Raw genomic sequence first — 16,709 nt, 5'->3', positions numbered from 1 at the left:
GAGGAAGAGGATTTCACTAATGAAATAAAAGAAGTCACTAAGGAGAATTTCCAACTTGCTATAGATAATAAAAACAACCACAAAAATAAAAAGTCCTTAATTATTAAAAAGGAATAGGACCATTCGATCCGTAACCACCCTTATTGTATTAAACCCACTGAGGCAACGGGTAGCTCAAAACCCCAACTAAAAATTAAATACACTGCTAGAATGTCCGTCGGACCTTGCACACACAAACAATTGGCAGAGAGAACCAAATGGGAAGAAGTTTCTGATAGTTCTGAATAAACGACCTCGCAACCATAAATCTTCCATGCGCTATTCTATTGCTTATGAGTGCTACTCTATCTTGTTATGTAGAATAAGCATATGTAAAATATCGGTATTGTATGGTATTGTCTTATTTTAGTTTATTAATAATAAATGCATGGAATGATTATTTGTATTATTACTACTTATTATTATTATTATTATTACATAATACTACGTAACGTAGTAACTCGCTATAATTTTTCATAGTGGAATATTATTAGGATTTTAGTAGTTAATTTCTTGTACTAGCTATTATGTATGAACTTAACGGGTAGGTAATACCCTAGAAATAATTATAAAATGCTAATAAGAAGAAAAGGCTTTTATAATAATTGGTTCATATTATTAATATGCTACGATTAACTATTGACAACTTATTTTAACTATAATATTCTATATGATTAAATTATCTCTGTTGTATTTATTGAAGAAACATGTCTTAAATGTCGGATGCTGAGTTTGAGGAACTAATCGAGAAACGTGTGAATGAAAGAATTGCTGCAGCTGAGGCAGCAAAAGCAACAGCCGAAGCAGCAGCCAAAGCAGCAGCCGTAAACACAAACTCACGAAACGGATGCTCATACAAAACTTTTCAAGGATGTAAACCACAGACGTTTAGTGGAACCGAGGGGCCAGTCGTCTAACCCGATGATTTGAAAAGATGGAGTCCATTTTCAAAATCAGTAATTGTGCGAACGGAGACAAGTCAAAGTATGCTTCGTGCACGTTGCAAGATGGTGCACTTACTTGGTGGAACAATTATGCTAAAGCAGAAGGAGTAGATACGGCATATGATATCTCTTGGGAAGAACTGAAAAAGATGCTAATCGAGGAGTACTGTCCTCGAAACGAGATCAGAAAAATGGAATCTGAGTTACGTAATCTGAAGCTTTTCGGCGCGAATCTCAATAACTATGAAAAGCGTTTCATGGAACTAGCCTTGTTGTGTCCCGAATTGGTGCCAAACGAGAAACGAAAGATAGAAATGTATATTGACGGTTTATCGATCAATATCAAAGGAAATGTTACATCATCCAAACCGAATACGATGCAGGAAGCCTTGACAATGGCACACCAACTCATGGACCTGATCACAGAGAGTTCGATTAAGGCACCAATTACCGAAGTCAAGACAACTGAAGGAAAGAGGAAATGGGAAGACTATAAGGGCAAAAGTACTCACATGAAGAAACAAGAAACTTTTAAAAGTAACAAGATGGGGAAACAGCTAGTCCAAACTATAAGGGACCCCATCCGTTCTGCAGAAGATGTTACACACATCATGCAGGTTATTGCCAAGTGGTCTGTGATAAGTGCAACAAGAAATGACATGTGGCGAAAGATTGTTATGCCACCGTTTCTGAAGTAAAGACAAAACCGACCGATGTCAAGAAATGTTTTTGATGCGGGAAGCCTGGTCACTTTATAAATCAATGCCCTGATAAGGAGAAGAACAAAGAACCCGCACGTGGGAGGGCATTTAATGTTAGTGCCAGTGAAGCACGTAAGGATCCTAATCTTGTCACGGGTACGTTTACCGTTAATAATCAACTAGCTTCTATTATGTTTGATACGGGTGCTAATAGAAGTTATATGTGTAAAGACTTTAGTTCTAAACTAAAATGTGCATCATTGCCTCTAGACGATAAATATACTATTGAATTAGCAAATGGTAAACTGATAAAAGCCGATAAAAGTTGCCATGGTTACGAAATAAATCTCGCTGGTGAAACCTTCAAAATCGATTTGATACCCGTAGAATTAGAAAGTTTTGACGTAATCGTTGGCATGGACTGGATGTCCAAAACAAGAGCGGAAGTTGTTTGCGCTGAGAAAGCGATCCGCATCCCTCGAAAGGATGAAACGTCATTAATGATTTATGGGGAGAAGAGCAACTCGAAGCTGAACCTTATCAGCTGTATGAAGGCCCAGAAACTTATAAGAAAAGGTTGTTATACTATTCTGGCACACGTAAAGAAGATCGATACTGAAGAAAGAAGCATTGATGACATGTCGGTTGTAAGAGAATATTCTTGAGTTGATGTTATGCGAGGTGTATATTAAATAGCTATTAAATTTTACAAGAAAATACTATAAAATACGATACAATTTTACACAAGATATTTATTTATTTAGAGAATGGATATACTTAAACCTTGCTACAACACTTATAGGTAGTGTACCTAATCGTACAGTAGTGTAGTTTTTAGTAAGTCCGGTTCGTTCCACAGGGAAAATCTTTAAACAAAGCTTAACGCTATATTAGTTTACTTTTATAAAAATACAAATATATATATAAGTAATATTATTATTATAAAGGGGGGTTTTTACAGTTTAATGACCGGTTTGTCGATTTTATAACTTTAGTCGCAGTTAAAACAAAATGTAAAATATTAAATAAATAAAAGACTTAATTTAAAGCGTAAAGTAAATAACGATAATGAAATTGCGATAAATAAAAGTGCGATAAAATAAACTTGCGATAATTAAAAAGTACGATAATTAAAAGTGCAATTAAATACAATAACAATAAATAAAAGTGCTATAATTAGAAGTGCAATTAAATATAAAATAAAGGGAATTAAATATGAAATAAAAGAATTATGCTTATTTAAACTTCCGTAATCATGATGTTTGACGTGTTGATTTGAGTTTTATGCCCATGGGTTAATTGTCCTTTGTCCTGGATTATTTAATATGTCCATCTGGTTTTTGTCCATAACAGTCCATCAGTCATAAATATAAAGTGCGAGTGTCCTCGTCAAATTATTCTTATACCCGAAGTTAAATATTCCAACTAATTGGGGACTTAAACTGTAACAAGATTTTAATACTTTGTTTAATAATTACACCAGGATGTCGACTGAGTGTAACCCAAGGTTTTAATACTTTGTTATCAATTATACCAAGTGTCCTTGTACATAATTTCACCCCTGTTTTAATAATTCTAGTGACTATTAATCCATTCCCGTGTCCGGTTAAATGAACGATTATTCGTACATATAAATACCCCGCCCATCGTGTCCGATCGAGTGTATATGGTTATTTATAGGGACGCCCAATTGTAAATCTTTATATTAAAATTAACAAACTATCATTTAGTTAAACAAATATAAAGCCCATTAATAGCCCATAGTCTAATTTCCACAAGTGTCGTTCTTTTGTCCAAACCCCAATTATGGTACAAAGCCCAATTACCCAATTTTAGTAATTAGCCCAACATCATGATTACTTCATTTTAAATAAGCATAATAATAACTTAGCTACGAGACATTAAATTAAAAAGGTTGAACATAACTTAAAATGATTAAAAATAGCGTAGCGTTACACGGACAGAATTTCGACTTACACCCTTACAACATTCGCTAACATACCCTTATTATTAGGATTAAAATTAAAATTAAAATATAAATTATAAATATAAATATTACGTATAGATAGATGGATGGATATATATTGATATTAAAATTCGTCGAACTGCGTTGGCTTTTATAGGCATTTTCATTTTTTGGGGCTCCGCGAGTCGCGGTACTTTTAGCCTTCGAACTCCGCAAGTCGCGGAGTTCATTTTTACAGCTCATTCAGCCTTGGCTCTTTGTTTGCCGACGATTTTAAATAATAATATAATATATATATAGAATTTTTAAGAATTATTTATATATTATATTATATTCATGTGCATAGTTGACTTGTAATTTTTAGTCCGTTGCGTCGAGCGTTGAGAGTTGACTCTGGTCCCGGTTCCAGATTTTCGAACGTCCTTGCGTACAATTTAATATCTTGTACTTTGCGTTTTGAATCTTGTACTCTTGTAATTTCGAGACGTTTCTTATCAATAATTAGAACCTCTTTGATTGTATTTTGTACTTTTGAGCTTTTTGGTCGTTTGCGTCTTCAATTCGTCGAATCTGCCTTTTGTCTTCACCTTTTATTATTTAAACGAATATCACTTGTAAATAGAAGAATTGCAACTAAAAGCTTGTCTTTCTTGAGGAATAATGCTATGAAATATATGTTCGTTTTTAGCATTATCAAATATTCCCACACTTGAGCGTTGCTTGTCCTCAAGCAATATAGTCTTGAAATACTAGAATCACTTCTTTATTCTTCACACTTTGTACATCAGTGATTTCTATACGGCGGTATAAACAATGGTAGTAACGATATGGTTTACAGTCCCACATGACTATAAAAATTTAGATCCATTAAGGAAATTGGATCTTTATGAAAACATTTGATCTTTTGAAAATTAAATCTAGTTTTTACCCTAGATAATTTTTCCGGAATAACCCTTCACCGGTGTTTGCAAAATATTTTTATGGGTTTGGTGGGTTTCATATTTGAAAATTTTAGCTCAAAACTTATGGTTTTGTGTCACCCACTTGCTAACCTTGTATTAGGAAAGCAACACGTCCAGTTTACTTGTCCCGTATATTACCTTTCGGTAAACTACCGTCCGGTTGTAAAGGAAAGCGTTGAACAAGCAACTGTTAAGGCAATGTCCCCTGACATGCTTTTAATTATGGTCTATAACGTATCGGACGCAATTACTATCCTTGGTAGGAGCAATAGTAAAGCTCACCCTTATGATTTTTCGGTCTGGCACAAGGTCCTGTCTTTGACCATGCTATGCAACCACCATTCTTACGGTTGATACCCGATTTGGTTCAGGTGACCTAATGAATTCCAGGTGAATTCCTAGGATTTTACGTTCAATGGTAATGAACGCATTGAAAATGGGTTTTTAGAAAACAAATCGGTTTGTAATTTTGATCAAAATATTTTCTCGTTCAGGCTCGAGTTTAGATATCATTGAATTCCATGAGTTTGTAATTCTCAATCTTTAAGGTCAATCTCAAGGATTGAGTAATATCAGGCTTAAAAGCTGATTTTTGATCTTTTAAGAAGATTATCCTTTCTGGGGATCTGATTCATTAGTCTTATCTAGCTAATTTGCACGGTGCCCCCCATTGTACGAGATAAATCCTTCTCATGGTTAGGATAAATCTGACCACTTGGCGATCCTGTTTAATGCCGAGGTCCGTGGATTTCCTGCTGATTTTAGTGATGACTTTTCTAGATTTTTCATCAACCTACAGCTGGTCTGGACGACAACTTCATGACCTAAATCAAGAAGCGCGTTTCTTTTTCGGAAGACTTTACTTCCTTTTAATGATGGAATTGATTCATCGTGTAGATCCATCTTTCTTACAGTAAATCAGGTAAAACTTTTTAGTTTAGTCCAAAGCAAAAGTATTTTCAATTATTTGTACAAAAATATGTGATATATGTTTAAAATAACTTGGTAAATTTTCCCACACTTGGCTTTTATATTTGCCTTTTTATTGTCCTCTATTCCATTTTAAATGAATTCTAACATTTTGGTCTGTTTCTTAATTTATGTCCTTTCCAAGGTAACAATAATTTCGGTGTTAACACCTAGTTTTATCGTTCATAAATATGTATAAACATGATTTTGAGTTCATTTAGTTGAAAATTTTGAAAAATTTTACTAGAATTGGGTAGTCAGTATATAAGACTAGGGCTGTTCTTTATTATCAGAGAGCACTAGATTCTAATACAACTACTGCTTTACTAGTATTTTTAATGGTAACCAAGTGTTTAAGATAAAAATTTTAAAAATCCGAAAGAATTTAACCCCTTCCCACACTTAAGATCTTGCAATGCCCTCATTTGCAAGAAATCGGTAACAATTTAAATTATTGAGGGTGATTTGTGTGAAAATGATTAAATTTTACCAAAGTTTCCAAACATATTGGCGTTTGTTTGCTGAATGATAAATGGTGCATATCATTTGTTCATTCCGTCTTGTTGTTATATCACATTTATTTTGCATCTTGTCGTCAAAATTAGTTGCTTTTGCTGAACTTAATGCCAGTATTTGAAAATGCGTTGTTTTACCCTGTTGTGTACATAAGATAAACTGCAAACATATATACATATTTTTGAAGTTTGGTATATTACCCCACATTCAAAAATTATTAAAATCTAATAATAAAAGTTAGAAAATTATAAAAACTATTACAATATTAACATAAGTATTAAATGTATTAACATTACAAATAATAAAATAAATAAAACTAAGTAGACTAGGGATGATACTGATACCAGTAGGGGTTCCATGCATAACCGTATGTGTTATAGAATGCTTCGGCTGGGTTATACTAGGATACGGTGGTTGCATCTCTATAGACCAGGGAGGGAATGTGGGCGTTGGTGTAGGAATATAGTTTCTACCTATATGTTGGCAATAAGCTAAGATTTGGTTTTGATGAACTTGCCAATCTTTAAATGCTCTATGTCTAGCATTTTCGTATTCTTGTGAAGCTATAAATCTTTGCATTTCTGCCATTTCATTTCCCCCTCCTACATTACCTTGCTGTTGGTTTCTCTCAACCTGTGGATGTCTACCATGGTATTGTACTGCAGTGTTATTTCGCCTCTTCAAAACCTTCGCACCATGGTATACATTTAAACCTATTGTATCGCGGGGTTCTGGTTCTTCGACTAATAATCCCCCCCGACTTATATCCACACCGAGATATTCAGCAATCAAAGTAATAAATATACCGCCTCCTATTATGCTATACGGTCTCATCCCCCTAACCATAGCTGATAAATAATAACCCACACAATAAGGTATACTTACAGCGCTTTGTGGGTCTCGAATACACATATGGTAAAACAAATCCTGTTCATTTACCTTTTCCTTATTCTTACCTATAAATTACTCTTAACTCTGCTCTATCTATATCCAAATAAGAGTAATTTCCCCCTTTAAATCGGTGATGGCTAGTCATTTGACTCCATACACCATGCGTATCAAAATTTTCGTCTATCTTTCTACCATTTAGTATCAACCCTCTACAACCGGCAGATCCTAACTCCTCAGGCGTATATATACGTAAAGCCTGAGCCATGTCTAGTAAAGACATGTGGCGCATCGAACCTCCTAACAAAAATCTAATAAAAGATCGATCGGTTAAACTAGCTACCCGATCATTTAATTCTATACTACACAACAATTCTTCACACCATACTTTATATACAGGTCTACGCATGTTGAATAACCGTACCCAATCGTTAAAAGTAGAATTACCATACCTCTGTGCAAGTAATTCCCTAATTGGCCCGGCTAATTCTACAGCTTCTAATGGTCCCCATTCTATGACCCTAGGTACTTCAACAGCTTTAGAATGAAGAGTATGCAAACCCCTTTGGTATTTTGGATAATCTATCCAAAGTCTGTCAAATCTCAGGTTCGGGTGCAAATCTTTCAAGTGCATATCAGAAAATATCATGACTGGATGAGGTATATCTTGTTTGTAGTAGTTATCCACCTCCTGTTGTTCTGTATTCTCAGTAGGAGCATTGCGAGCTTGGGATGAAGATTCACCCCTTTCAGTCTGCAAAAAAAATCAAACACAATTTTTGTGCATCCAAATATGCATTAGTGTCAGCAAAATCATCAATCAAAATAATTACAATAACATGATCAATTTATATCAAACTTAAGCTCATTTTCATATTTTTATCAAATCTACACTTTTTCAAATAAGCATATACCAAAATGTTCGCCAAGTTCATAAGCATTCAACTCAAATAACATGTCAAAATAATCATTACTAGCAATTAAACAAGTTTCAAATGGCATTATCTCTCAAAAATCAAGTTCATGAATTTTAGACTTGAAAAAGTCCACTTTAATTCTCAAAATCATGTTTAGGCTCAAAGTTTGGATCATTTAACTACCTAAACATGTTACACTACTTAATTTAGCAACAATTCATGACAAAAATCGGCCATAACCTGTTTATATCAAAAAGCCCCAAATTTGCTCAAGAACACAAACCCTAGATTACTCAAAATTTGAAGTTTAAGGCTTTTTATCATGTTAAATAGCATCAATCTAGGTTATTCAAGCATAATACATAAATAATTTAAACATAATTACACTAAAAAGCATCAAAATCAAATTGGGTATAAAATTACTCAAGAACACTAATTTTCGGATTAAATGGTGTTTAGGTGTAGAAATTTACCGTTTTTCTTGATTAATTCCTTGATAGCATCCTTCTCAACATGATTTTAGTAAAAGATTTGATGATTAGCTGTCAAAAATTGCGAATTTGGTGTGTGTTTTTCGGGTTTTTTCGGGTTTATTTCGCAGTTTATGTGGTGTGGGGATGGGGACTGATCAGTTCAGCTCGTTTTATTTTTTTTCTGGGTTTTGGATCCTCCGCGACTTGCGGTGTTTTTACCCTTCAAACTCCGCGAGTCGCGGAGTTTGTACTTTTTTTTTTAAACATCTTATACTAATTAAAACAATTAAGTAATTAATTTTAAAATTTTGTTTCCCTTGTTATTTAGGACGAGGTCGTTTCGGATCGATGTCCTAGTCCGTCCTTCGACAAAATTTTAAAATTTGTCTTTTTGTAGCGATTGTTTTAAAAGCTAAGATTTTTGGGTTTTTTTTAATGTTTTTGGCATACTTTAATTCAATAAGATTAAAAATAATGATAATAAAAGTTCTCGTCCCTCTCTCGGGTAAAGCAATTTCGGTTCAACGACCTAGTCTTCAACTTACGATGAATTTTTAAAATCATGTTTTTAACTTAATGAGATAAAGTAAATTTTTGTTTTTAAATTCACACCAAACTTAAAATAAAAATACATAAAATTCAAAATTAATATTAAAAATTCACACCAAACTTAAAATTTGAAATGCATAAAATTAAAAATTCTTATTTTAAAAATTAAAAATTCACACCAAACTTAATTTAAAAATTCATATTATAAAATCACACCAAACTTATATTATATTTTTCAAATATTTACAATTTTAAATATATTGTTTTTACAAAGTTTACAATATTAATTTAAGATTTATATATTAATTTTAAAAACATGGTAAAAATAAAATTAAAAATCTTTTTGGCTTTTTATCCCACTTTAATCAATCAAATATTATCAAAAATATGCGCCCCTCTTTTCGGTAAAGTAATTTCAGTTTCATGACCTAATTTAACTCATGACGAATTTTTGAAATATTTTGGGTTGATTGATTAAACATATTTATACCTTAAGAATAAACGTTAAATTTCGCCGTGATGTAATAAATTTTTGAATGATATCAATAATTTCGGTCGCCAAACCTAATTTTATTCAATACCAATTTAATACTTTATAGCGAACAAATTAGCGTTTATTATCAAAAGGTAAAAAATAAAAATAAAAACTGTACAGACTTACCTGTGAGATAGTATTCTTAGTTATACGATCTATCCCACTCATAAGATAGTCGGTTTAATTGGTTTTAAATAGCTACATAGGCGTAACCTCGAACATTCAGTGTTTTTCTTCTAAACATATGAACGGTCCGTCTCTGCATAAAGTAACAAATTCGGTATTTGAATAGGTTTGATTATTTGAATATTTACCTCCATGTGACCATTTTCCTCATTTATGACATCTTTCTAGGTGTCGTGCTCTTCTTTTCGCTGCGGATTTTGATTTTTCTTTACCAAATTGTAACTTATTATCTTCGCATCTGGATTCTTTTCTTACTCTGTCCAATCTTTCTCTGATTACTGATACTATTTCACTCGGTAGTGTGTCATTATTACGTTTAGTGATCAAAGCGTGTAGCATTAGACTATGGTTTAGTTCACAGGCAGTCTTCATTTCCTAAAAAAAATAAAAATTCAGAATGGGGGGAGAAGACTAGTTCTTTAGGGTCTGCTAGGGAAAGACCACCGGGTTCCATTTTCAAGAACTACACGAAAACAGACAATCTAACTGTAACAGAAATACATATTATCCTTTAAAGACTTGATTCTCCCCACACTTAGTTAGCTGTGGTATCGAAATTGTGATTAACTTCATTGTCGAATTCCATCGGACTATCGATGTAGTGTTTAACTCTGTGACCATTAACTTTAAATTCAATCCCATTTGAATTTATTAATTCTATCGTTCCGTATGGGAAAACTCTTTTAACTATGAATGGTCCAGACCATCTTGATTTCAATTTTCCAGGAAATAGCTTGAATCGTGAATTAAAAAGAAGAACTCTGTCTCCTTCTTTAAATTCTTTTAAACTTCTGATTCTTTTATCATGCCATTTCTTCGTTCTTTCTTTATAGATTAACGAATTTTCGTATGCTTCATGTCTTAATTCTTCTAATTCGTTTAGTTGACTTAACCGTAGACGTCCAGCTTCATGTAAATCAAGATTACATGTCTTCAAAGCTGATAAGGCTAAAAAGGAACATATATTTCATAGCATTATCCCCCAAGAAAGACAAGATTTTAGTTGCAATTGTTCCATTTTCAAGTAATATTCGTTTATATTAAATAAGTGCGAAGACAAAAGGCGAAAACGACGAATTGAAGACACAAAGGTCCAAAAAGCTCAAAAGTACAACATACAATTAAAAAGGTTCAAATTATTGATGAGGAACGTCTAAAAATGACAAGAGTACAAGTTACAAAACGCAAAGTACACGATATAAAATAGTACGCAAGGACGTTCGAAAATCCGGAACCGGGACATGAGTCAACTCTCAACGCTCGACGCAACGGTGTAAAAATTACGAGTCAACTATGCACAAGAATAAAATATAATATTTAAATAATTCATAATAAGAATAATATTAAATAATAAAAAGTTGTTAATTGAGCATAGTTAAGGGGTCATAAGTGAAAGTTTGAATTCAAAATTCGTCTATAAAAGAACGAATATCGATTATAGATCTATCCCAATTCTCTCTTTCTATCTTTCTGTAAACATATTTATATATATTATAATTTTAATTTTAATTTTAGATAATAATAATAATGGTATGTTGGCGAATATTGTAAGGATTTAAGTCAGAACTCTGTCCGTGTAACACTACGCGATTAATCATCACTGTAAGCTATGTTCTTCCTTTTTAATTTAATGTCTCGTAACTAAGTTATTATTATGCTTATTTGAGCCGAAGTAATCGTGATGTTGGGCTAAAATATTAAGACGGGGTTATTGAATTTTGTACCATAATTAAGGTTTGGGCAAAAGACCGACACTTGTGGAAATTGGACTATTGACTATTAATAGATGGGGGGTATTGTCTAATTGAGTGACAACTCATTGGAGTCTGTCGAACCTATCTTCAAATTAATTAACCTAATAATTAATAATGATTATGGTTGTCCTATTTAGTGACGTTGTCCTATTATAATCATTTAATTAATTATTCGGGTTGGGTAATTGATTATTCAAACTGATCAAGTGGGTAAATTAATATTCATATCTAATCAAAACAGGGGTGGATTACATACAGTGATAACTGGTGTAATTGTTGACAGAAGTGATAACTGCGTCACAGTTTAAATCCTTAATTAGTTGGAATATTTGACTTCGGGTATAAGGGTAATTTGACGAGGACACTCGCACTTTATATTTATGACCGATGGACTATTATGGACAAAAACCAGATAGGTATCAAATAAACCATGACAAAGGACAATTAACCCGAGTAACAATTAATTAAAATCAAAACGTTAAACATCATGATTACGGAAGTTTAAATAAGCATAATTCTTTTATTGTATTTCTCATCGTATCTTTATTTACTGTCATTTTATTACTCGCAATTTTATTTACTGTCATTTTATTTATTGTCATTATTTTACGCACTTTAATTATCGTCATTTATCTTTGCGCTTAAAATATAGAATCGACAAACCGGTCATTAAACGGTAAAACTCCCCTTTTATAATATATTACTACTTATATAATTATATATATTTTGTATAAATATAGTTGTTAAAAATATAGTAAGTATCACCAGCTCCCTGTGGAACGAACCGGACTTGCTAAAAACTACACTACTCTACGATTAGGTACACTGCCTATAGTGTTGTAGCAAGGTTTAGGTATATCCCAATCCGTAAATTAATAAAACTTGTGTCATATTTTGTAGTATTTCCTAGTAAAAATAATACTATTTCGTACCCTCACGCTACATCATCAAGTTTTTGGCGCCGCTGCCGGGGAACTCGGCGAAACACTATATTTTTAATTTATATTTGTAAAAAAAAAAAAACGTAAAAAAAAAAAAAACGTAAAAAAAAAAAACGTAAAAAAAAAAAACGTAAAAAAAAAACGTAAAAAAAAAAAACAAAAACGTAAAAAAAAAAAAAAATTGTGTAAAAAAATCGTGTTTTTTTTTTAAAAAAAAAAAAAAAAAACGATATGAGTCCGCCAAGTGTAATTTTGCTAAATTAATAAAGGAAGTGGACAAACGCATTTATAATTATGACCATGTCGTTATTTTTACTAATAACCTTATACAAGTTATTTTATTTATTGTAAATAAGTCTCCCCACACTCAAATTTACTAATTACACAAAGTTATTTCGTAGTAAAAAAAAAAAAAAACGGGCACATTTATATTTATAACGACATGACCAATGAAATATGTAATTTTGCTACCTAATTATTAAAGTATTTTTTTTTTAATAACACTCTAGTTAAAATTTTTAGTATTAAGATTAGTTTTGCCATAGTTATTTTTATTTCTAGATTTTTTTAGGATTGCCGTAAAATCCCTTAAGTGCTTATTCCTTAAACTAAGTTTTAGGCGCTTTAGAATTTTGCGACGCCATTTTTCGTGCTACTTTCTTATTTTTATTTATCTTTCGACGCCGTTTACCTATGTATCAATTACAATTCCAATTAGTGATCTCTATTTGTAGTTTTAATTTTAAGATAGTGATAGTTATAAGGTTGGATTAACCGCGTGTTTACAAACCACTCTTCGTCTTTTTTATTTTTCAACATTTTTCGACGCGCAATCTATTTCTTCCTTATTTCTCGATACTCTAGTTTTTAGGACTTAGAATTTTCTATACTTCTTATCTAAATCTTAAAACGGAAAGAAAAATTATTTAAGCGGTTAAATTAATAGATGTTGACATTTTTCTGGTTCCTAGTAATAGTTGGATTTGTTAGTGGCTAGTTGTGGGCTTCCGATTTAAAGGGTCCTGGCTACCTGCTACATCTTTTGGCTATTCGAAACGTGGGCAAAATCAGAAAAGTCTATTAATTGGACAACTTATATAAGTTTTTCTTATTTTTATAACTAATAGGATATTCTGTGAATGCACCGAGCAAAACGTTCACCACCTTTCATACGTTCACCACCTGTAACTCGATCAAGACATCTAGCAAATATTGTCGCCGTTGATTTTTCTTTAGAATCGTCATCTAGTCGAACAAGAACTCCAACTCAAATTTCCGATAATCCATCTTTTGAACCCGACGTCACAATTAAGAACCCGGAGCATATTCAAGGACAATTCCAAGATCCTGAACCACTAATTATTCCTCCTGAGCCACAAACCATTAAATCAGAATCCTCTAGTGATTCGTATTCAACAAATTCAATTATGGAAGTAACGGAACCTCTAAGTATGGAAGATCGAATGAGAGCCACACGCACGGGCCAAGGTCATGCCATTATTAAGCCAGAAGTTAATGCGCCAGATTATGAAATCAAAGGACAAATTCTACACATGGTAACTAACCAATGCCAATTCAGTGGTGCACCGAATGAAGATCCTAACGAACACCTTCGTACGTTTAAAAGAATTTGTACACTATTCAAAATCCGAGAAGTGGAAGATGAGCAGATCTATCTCATGTTGTTTCCCTGGACTTTAAAGGGAGAAGCCAAAGATTGGTTAGAATCGTTACCTGAAGGGGCGATTGACACATGGGATGTTTTAGTTGAAAAATTTCTTAAACAATTCTTTCCGGCATCCAAAGCCGTGAGACTTCAAGGAGAAATTGTTACGTTTACGCAAAAGCCAAATGAAACATTATATGAGGCGTGGACAAGATTCGAAAGGATGTTGAGAGGATGTCCTCAACACGGTTTAGACACTTACCAAATAGTACAAATATTCTACCAAGGTGTCAACGTTGCTACACGGAAAGACATCGACATAACAGCTGGTGGTTCAATTATGAAGAAAACCGCAACTGAAGCTTACAAAATTATTGATAACACAGCATCCCACTCACATGAGTGGCACCAAGAAAAAGATATCTTTCGATCATCTAAAGCGGCTAGAGCTGATTCTAGCCATGACTTTGATTCCGTTTCCGCAAAAATAGATGCTTTCGAAAGACGAATGGAAAAGATGAATAAAGATATTCACGCAATACGAATCAGTTGTGAGCAATGCGGTGGACCACACTTATTGAAAGATTGTCACATTGAACCAACGATGGAACAATGAGAGAATGTTTTCTATATGAACCAAAGGCCGGGAAATAATTATCAAAATAATTATCAACCGCCAAAGCTAAACTTCAATCGAAATCAAAACATTCTTTACAATCCAAAAGGACCCGAAAATAACTGGTATAACCAACAAGGTCCGAATAACCAACCAACTCAAAACAACACTTTCAATCAACAAAGACCTGGCTTATATAAACCACAACAACCCGAAGAGAAAAAGCCAAATCTAGAAGAAATGATGGCAAAGCTGATTGAATCTCAAACATAATTCATTACATCTCAAACCCAAACAAACGAGAGGTTTGATCAGTCATTAAGAACTCAACAAGCTTCCATTTTGAATCTTGAAAAACACGTAGGTACTCTTGCTAGCATGATGAGTGAGAGGGAACAAGGAAAGCTACCGAGTAATACTGAAGTAAATCCTCGGAATGAGAATGTTAATATGGTGTCAACAAACTCTGAAAAACCAGCACCAGAAGATGGGAAGGTTTTAAATGTGAGTAACAATGAAGAAGTTACACCACCACCACCCGAGTATGTAAAGCCAGTGGTGGCACCATACAAACCACCCATCCCGTTTCCAAGAAAAGGAGTTGAGTATGAGCAAGTAATAGGTAATAAAGTTTGTGATACCATTGGAAAGAAGAAGAAGAAAAAGAATAAGAAAGTGCAAGAAACAAAAGCCGTAAATATAAACCCGGTGAAGACAGTTCCACCAAAACCTCCACCTAGGGTAGGTGATCCGGGTGAATTTATTGTTCCTTGTCTACTTAGTGATTGTGTCATGTATGATGCACTAGCAGATTTAGGTGCAAGTGTAAGTGTTATGCCTCTTTCCTTATATAAGAGATTAGGTGTAGGTAAGTTAAGTCCAACGGATATGAGTGTTCGACTCTTTGATCAAACAATTAAGCACCCAGTTGGAATTGCTGACAACCTACCCATTCAAGTAGGCAATTTAACCTTTCTAGTCAAATTCATTGTCATTGACATAGAAGAGGACCCAAACGTTCCTCTAATTTTAGGTCGACCATTCTTTGCGTCCACCGGGGCGTTATTTGACGTAGGAAATGGAAGAATGACACTTAAAAGTGGTGACAAATCGATCACCTTTATGATTCGAAAGTCTAAATCTCCACCAGCCAAAACCGTTGAACCAGTAAAAACAATTGGTAAGAACCATGTGGTTTTACCAACTCCAACGGTAGTGCTTAACAATAATGAAACGCCTAAGTGTGGGGAAAATGAAGTAACACCTAATGATGACATGATAACAAAGAACCCCGTTGTTGATACGAAATTAAATGATCCCGTTATTAATAGTTCAATGAAGAAACTTATTAAACGGATTCGCGATGCTAGAACCAAGGGGAACTTTAAGTTATGTAACCGATTAGTATCCAATCTGTCGCCTAAAGAAAAGGCAAAGCTAGTTGAAATTGTGGATATAACACATGAATCCGACCAATGGCTTAAAGAAAAAGTCACAGATATGCAAGTTGATTATGGACCAAGAGAAATTGACGATGAAGCTAATCACAATTTCGACACCACAGCTACCTAAGTGTGGGGAGATTCAAATGTTCTAAAAGGAAAATGTTGTCGAGAGTTAGTTGTTCTGTTCTCGTGTAGTTCCGAGAATGGAACCCGATTGGTCTTTTCCGCTAGCAGACACTAAAGAACTAGTTTTCTCCCTCCATTCTGAATTTTTGTTTTGTAGGTTTTTTTTATGAAATTAATATGCATTTTAATTTAAGTTTTTAAAAACAAAATTTACTTTAATTCATTAAGTTGAAAAAATGATTTCTAAAATTTGTCGTGAGTTGAAGACTAGGTCATTAAGCCGAAATTACTTTACCCGAGGGCGGGGCGACAAATTTTGTTATCATTATTTTTAATTTTATTGATTTAAAGTATGCCAAAAATATTATACTTTATAAATTTTTGAAAAGTGGGGTTATAAACCAAACTTCAAAAATATATATATATATATATATATATATATATATATATATATATATATATATATATATATATATATATGTTTGTATTTTATCTTATGTACAAAACAGGGTAAAA

General features: G+C 33.2%; 1 non-coding gene across 1 annotated transcript; it reads right to left on the bottom strand.

Annotated features, from left to right (window-relative positions):
• Window positions 1-14,151: 14,151 nt before the first annotated feature.
• LOC139860941 (small nucleolar RNA R71) lies at window positions 14,152-14,258 on the bottom strand. Its single transcript, XR_011763566.1, has one exon. It is a non-coding gene; the product is annotated as a small nucleolar RNA R71 (small nucleolar RNA).
• Window positions 14,259-16,709: the final 2,451 nt, after the last annotated feature.

Source organism: Rutidosis leptorrhynchoides, chromosome 7, assembly GCF_046630445.1.
Source record: "Rutidosis leptorrhynchoides isolate AG116_Rl617_1_P2 chromosome 7, CSIRO_AGI_Rlap_v1, whole genome shotgun sequence".
In the NCBI taxonomy this organism is placed as follows: domain Eukaryota; kingdom Viridiplantae; phylum Streptophyta; class Magnoliopsida; order Asterales; family Asteraceae; genus Rutidosis; species Rutidosis leptorrhynchoides.
This window is presented reverse-complemented; position numbering and strand designations above follow the sequence as displayed.